This window comes from Oryctolagus cuniculus, chromosome 1, assembly GCF_051225735.1.
Source record: "Oryctolagus cuniculus isolate XC-2025 breed Fujian yellow rabbit chromosome 1, ASM5122573v1, whole genome shotgun sequence".
In the NCBI taxonomy this organism is placed as follows: domain Eukaryota; kingdom Metazoa; phylum Chordata; class Mammalia; order Lagomorpha; family Leporidae; genus Oryctolagus; species Oryctolagus cuniculus.
In genome coordinates, this window is record NC_142867.1 from 13285175 (window position 1) to 13292422 (window position 7248).

Here is a 7248-nt window from a genome sequence, read left to right on the forward strand (position 1 = left end):
TCATGGACCTTCATTGTTCTTCAGAAAGTTATATAGTGTCATACTATTAGCCACTCTCCAACAGCTCCTTTAAATATTAAATAGAAATACTTCCAATCATACTTAAATCCCATCACAGAAACTGATCTGGCTTAGATAACAAGGCTAATATACTCAGTCCTAACATCAATAGTTATGAGATGCCTAATGGGGTTTGATGTCTTTTTTTTTCTGCATTTTTTTAACTTTTATTTAATGAATATAAATTTCCAAAGTACGACTTATGGATTACAATGGCTTCCCCCCCATAACGTCCCTCCCACCCGCAACCCTCCCCTTTCCTATTCCCTCTCCCCTTCCATTCACATCAAGATTCATTTTCGATTCTCTTTATATACAGAAGATCAGTTTAGCATACATTAAGTAAAGATTTCAACAGTTTGCTCCCACACAGAAACATAAAGTGAAAAATAATAGATGATTTTTTAAATGATGATGAAATCAGATCAGACCTATTGTCATGTTTAATCCCAGTGAGAGTCAAGTTGGGAATTGCTAATTTCTTCTTTTTTTTTTTTTACAGAAGATCAGTTTAGTATACATTAAGTAAAGATTTCAACAGTTTGCACCCCCATAGAAACACAAAGTGAAATATACTGTTTGAGTACTCATTATAGCATTAAGTCTCAATGTACAGCACATTAAGGACAGAGATCCTACATGAGGAGTAAGTGCACAGTGACTCCTGTTGTTGACTTTACAAATTGACACTCCTGTTTATAGCATCAGTAATCTCCCTATGCACCAGTCATGAGTTTCCAAGGCTATGGAAGCCCCTTGAGTTCTCCGACTCTTATCTTGTTTAGACAAGGTCATAGTCAAAGTGGAGGTTCTCTCCTCCCTTCAGAGAAAGGTACCTCCCTCTTTGATGACCTGTTCTTTCCACAGGGATCTCACTCACAGAGATCTTTCATTTAGGTTTTTTTTTTTTTTTTTTTTTTTTTTTTTGCCAGAGTGTCTTGGCTTTCCATGCCTGAAATACTCTCATGGGCTTTTCAGCCAGATCCGAATGCCTTTAGGGCTGATTCTGAGGCCAGAGTGCTGTTTAGGACATCCTATTCAGACTCATTCTATGAGTCTGCTGAGTATCTCGCTTCCCATGTTGGATCACTCTCCCCTTTATTTATTCTATCAGTTAGTATTAGCAGGTACTAGACTTGTTTATGCGCCCCCTTTGACTCTTAGTCCTTTCATTATGATCAATTGTGAACTGAAATTGATCACTTGGACTAGTGAGATGGCATTGGTACATGCCACCTTGATGGGATTAAATTGGAGTCCCCTGGTATGTTTCTAACTCTACCATTTGGGGCAAGTCAGCTTGAGCATGTCCCAAATTGTACATCTCTTCCCTCTCTTATTCCTATTCTTATGTTTTTATTTATTTATTATTTTTTTTGTGACAGGCAGAGTGGACAGTGAGAGAGAGAGACAGAGAGAAAGGTCTTCCTTTTGCCGTTGGTTCACCCTCCAATGGCCGCCACGGCCAGCGCGCTGTGGCCGGCGCACCGTGCTGATCCGATGGCAGGAGCCAGGAGCCAGGTGCTTTTCTTGGTCTCCCATGGGGTGCAGGGCCCAAGCACCTGGGCCATCCTCCACTGCACTCCCTGGCCACAGCAGAGAGCTGGCCTGGAAGGGGGGCAACCGGGACAGAATCCGGCGCCCCGACCGGGACTAGAACCCGGTGTGCCGGCGCCGCTAGGTGGAGGATTAGCCTAGTGAGCCATGGCGCCGGCCAGTTCCTACTCTTATGTTTAACAGGGATCACATTTCAGTTAAATTTCAACACTTAAGAATAACTGTGTATTAATTACAGAATTAAACCAGTCATATTAAGTAGAACAGACAAAAAAAAACTACTAAGAGGGATAATGTATTAAGTTGTTCATTAACAGTCAGGGTTATGCTGATCAAGTCACCATTTCTCGTAGTGTCGATTTCACTTCAACAGGTTTCCTTTTTGGTGTTCAGTCAGTTGTCACCGATCAGGGAGAACACATGGTATTTGTCCCTTTGGGACTGGCTTATTTCACTCAGCATGATGTGTTCCAAACATCTACAGCCAACTTTTATTTGATCAAGGATCTAAAACCAATCCCTGGAGCAAGTACAGTCTATTCAATAAATGGTGCTGGGAAAACTGGATTTCCACGTGCAGAAGCATGAAGCAAGACCCCTACCTTACACCTTACACAAAAATCCACTCAACATGGATTAAAGACCTAAATCAATGACCTGACACCATCAAGTTATTAGAGAACATTGGAGAAACCCTTCAAGATATTGGCACAGGCAAAGAGTTTCTGGAAAAGACCCAGGAGGCACACGCAGTCAAAGCCAAAATCAACTATTGGGATTGCATCAAATTGAGAAGTTTCTGTACTGCAAAAGAAACAGTCAGGAGAGTGAAGAGACAACCGACAGAATGGGAAAAAATATTTGCAAACTATGCAACAGATAAAGGGTTAATAACCAGAATCTACAAAGAGATCAAGATCTCACTGGGATTAAACATGACAATAGGTCTGCTCTGATTTCATCATCATTTAAAAAAATCATCTATTATTTTTCACTTTATGTTTCTGTGTGGGAGCAAACTGTTGAAATCCATACTTAATGTATACTAAGCTGATCTTCTGTATATTAAGATAATCGAAAATGAATCATGATGTGAATGGAAGGGGAGAGGGAGTGGGAAAGGGGAGGGTTGTGGGTGGGAGGGATGGTATGGGGGGGAAGCCATTGTAATCCATAAGTCGTACTTTGGAAAATTATATGCATTAAATAAAAGTTTTCTTTTGAAACCATAAAAAAAAAAAAAAAGAAACTCCACACCATCAAAACAAACAACCCACTTAAGAGATGGGCCAAGGACCTCAATAGACATTTTTCAAAACAGGAAATCCAAAGGGCCAAGAGGCACATGAAAAAATGTTCAAGGTCACTAGCAATCAGGGAAATGCAAATCAAAACCACAATGAGGTTTCACCTCACCCCGGTTAGAATGGCTCACATACAGAAATCTACCAACAACAGATGCTGGCGAGGATGTGGGGAAAAAGGGACACTAACCCACTGTTGGTGGGAATGCAAACTGGTCAAGTCACTATGGAAGTCAGTCTGGAGATTCCTCAGAAACCTGAATATAACCCTACCGTTCAACCCAGCCATCCCACTCCTTGGAATTTACCCAAAGGAAATTAAATTGGCAAACAAAAAAGCGGTCTGCACCCTAATGTTTATTGCAGCACAATTCACAATAGCCAAGACCTGGAACCAACCTAAATGCCCATCAACGGTAGACTGGATAAAGAAATTATGGGATATGTACTCTCTAGAATACTATACCGCAGTAAGAAACAACGAAATCCAGTCATTTGCAACAAAATGGAGGAATCTGGAAAACATCATGCTGAGTGAAATAAGCCAGTCCCAAAGGGGTTTGATGTCTTTGATCCCTTCAAAATTCATAATGATTCTTAATCCCTAATGCGACAGTATTAAGAGATTTTTTCTTTAGGAGGTGATTGAGTTGTGAGATTTCCACACACAGGAATGGCATTAGACGTGGATTGATGGAGGAATTTCACTCTTTGTATTTTTTGACCAAATGAGAACACAGCATTTGTTGCCTCTGGAAGACAAAACATTCAAGGTGGGATCTTGGAAGCATATACCAGATGTCACCAAACACTAAACCTGACAGGGTCTTGATCTTGGACTCAGCCTTCTGGACCGTGAGAAATAAATTTCTGCTGTTTATAAACTGTCCCATCTCAGGTGTTCTGTTACAGCATCTTAAATGAACTAAAACCATGCCTTTCCCTATTAACTACCTTAACAGTCCTGACATCACCTGGATCTAGATGATTTGGTGTCAGGGAAAAGGCATTACAAAAGAACTGCCTTTGTGCCATGGTGAGAGTGAACTTTTGTGTCTTTAACTATAGTTATTAAACTACAATGGAATAATCCTTGGATACATGTTTCTCAATTAAACTGATATAGGATACTTCAATTTTCCTATATGCCTTATTATTGGTTCAAGACAAGGAGGTGATTAAACTAAAATAAATTTAAAAAGCAAAAAGAGAAAGCAATTGAAAAATTACATCCAGGAGAAATCGCAGAGTTCTCCTGTGAACCTCTGTGTCAGTCCATTTTCTGTTGCTTTAGTGGAATACCCAAGACTGAGTAATTTACAGAGAGGAAAGATGCATATGTTGGCTCACAATTCTGGAGACTAGGACATCCAAAATCAGGTGAATCTAGGAAGGGCTGGCAAGCAGATGAAGAAAGGACAACAAGCGAGGGACAGCCTTACTTTGTAACAATCTGCTCTTGTAGCTAGTAACCCCATCCCTCCAGAATTAATCCAGATTATCCTTCTTCATGATCTAACCACCTCTTAAAGGCCCCATCTTCTAATGTCACCATAATGGCAATCTAATTTCAATGAGTTTCAGAGGGGGCAAAACTTTAGTACTCTGAATATAGAGAGTCTAAAGACGGTTAATGCAGAGTGAAACTACCCACAGCACAGATATTTGTATAGAAATTGAAAGATTCTTTTAGAATGACATCATTACAGTTAACCTTGAGAAACTAATTGTCCCATTCTCTGTTATCCACTTTTCTTTTCCATTCTTTTTAATTTTTAATGGTCTAAGATCATGCAATTTTGATTTCCTCTATAATGTTATACTTACTAACTTTAATAAACCAAGCAGGACCAGTATATAATTTAGATATCCTAGGTTAATGCCAATATAGCCAAAGTAAAGAGAATTATGGTCTAAGACAACAGAGGAAAAAATAATCAACTTATCTTATTAAATGCTTCTAAATAAATTTTATTTAAAGATAATCTAATAAAAATTCTCCTTCACATAATTAAGGATAAATACCTAAGATAAGGCTGATAAAATAATTTTTTTATTTAATGTAAACAAAGGCAAGAAATTTCACAATGCAGTTTTAAGAACATAATGATACTTCCCCCTCAAGCCTCCTTCCCTCCAATCTTTCCTCCTCCTTCCTCTATTATTTTACTTTTGATTTTTGCAATGGTATACTTCCAATTTACTTTATAATCATAAGCTAAGTCCTCCACTAAATAAAGAATTCAACAAGTAGGATGTAGAAAAACCATCATTCCTCAGGAGTATAGACAAAGACTATAAACAATAATCAAATCTCTGGCCGGTGCTGTGGCTCAATAGGCTAATCCTATGCCTGCGACGCCGGCACACCAGGTTCTAGCCCCGGTCAGGGCACCGGATTCTGTCCTGGTTGCCCCTCTTCCTGTCTAGCTCTCTGCTGTGGCCTGGGAGTGCAGTGGAGGATGGCCCAAGTCCTGGGGCCCTGCACCTGCATGGGAGACCAGAAGAAGCTCCTGGCTCCTGGCTTCACATAGACCTTTCTCTCTCTTTCTCTCTCACTGTCCACTCTGCCTGTAAAAAAAAATCAAATCTCAAAATGTTAATTTCATTCATATATATTACTTTTGTACTCTGCATATTAGTTACCATAAGTCAGGGAAAATATATGATATTTGTCTTTTTGAGACTGGCTTATTTCACTGAGCATAGTGGTCTCCAATTGTATCTATTCACCCCCCAAAACCTTCTCAAACTTTAGTAATTTTTATTTTAATTCAGATAGATTTTTGGCTTCCACATATAGGAAAGAACATGTGACTTTTGACTTTCTGAGCATGGCTTATTTCATTTAACTAAACATCCTGCAGTTAAATATATTTTGCTGCAAATATCAGGGTTTCATTAATCTTTAAGGCTGAATAACATACTATTGTGTACATATACCATGTATCTATTCAACCATTTATAGAAACCTAGATTGATAGCATATCTGGCCAACTGTGAATAATGCCACTATAAATATAAGAATGCGAGGGGCGGAGCCAAGATGGCGGAATAGTGAGGGCGCGCACCGATAGTCCGGGAAAATTTAGTTTAATAAAAGGGGAGTTACGGTAGCCGCAGAAAATAGAACCAAACAAAAATTGCAGGGGAAACCCTTCTGAATGGAGCAGGCGTGAATCGGAGGACCTACTGGGAGAACAAGGTCGCCCACCGCGCGGAAGCCAAGTCGCGGGACCCAGCCGCAGAAGCCCCAGGGTCTGCGCGACAGTGCTCCAAGGAGAGTGCATGCCACACAGAAAACAGCGGGGAGACTTGGGACGCTCAGGGCTCCGAGTCCACACATCGGCGCTGGAAGGGGAGGTGAGCTCAATAACCCGAGACATTGGTGGGGAAACGGGGGTCAGAATCTAGAGGGGGGCCGGAAAGTGCAGCAAACTCACTACCGGAAAGAAGGAAAAAAAAAAGCTTCGGGGTTTCTCTTCCCCCTAACCTTGCAAAGGTTACAAGGCTGCAAGGCTTGAAGAATTCCCAAGAGACAAAGAGCAGGCCTCCTCTTTGGATTTACATATCAATGGGGGAGAGTTAAGGAACTGAGTCACTACAATTCAGTAGCCTAGGCAACCCAGTGGGAGTCCAGAGGAGCCAAAGACTGGAAGCTAAATACCATCAATTCTGCACAGCCCTGCCCTGCAGTGTTACTTACCCCCTGAATAAATAAAATAAATAAATAAATAAAAAGAGAGAGATTTACCACGCATAACCTGAGGGTGTCACCTTTGCACACCCTTAACCAGGAAGAACCAGGCAGAGCTCTCAGGCCGCACCCATCTCAAGCCTCCAAGGCTCCTCCAACAGCAGGCAGTCCACTTAACACGGACACAGTATAAAAAAAAAAGAAAAGAAAAAAAAAAAAGCGCACAGTGACGCAAGAAGAATTAACTATGCCGAGTAACAAACACAGAAATAGAGGGAGCAAGATCAACGATGACACTATGATGCCTCCAAATAAGCAAAACACCCCAAGCCAAGAGTATGAGGATGATGAGATAGAAGAAATGCAAGATACGGATTTCAAAAAATTTATGATAAGAACATTTAGAAGTTTTCAAAAGCAAATCCTTGAACTACAGAAATCCTTAATGGACAAGATTGAAAATCTCTCTCGTGAAAACGAAATTTTAAGGAAGAGTCAAAATGAAACTCAGACACTAGTAGAACAGGAAAGTGTTATAGTGAAGAGAAATCAAAATGAAATGAAGAGCTCAATAGATCAAATGACAAACACATTAGAAAGCCTTAAAAACAGAATGGGTGAAGCAGAAGA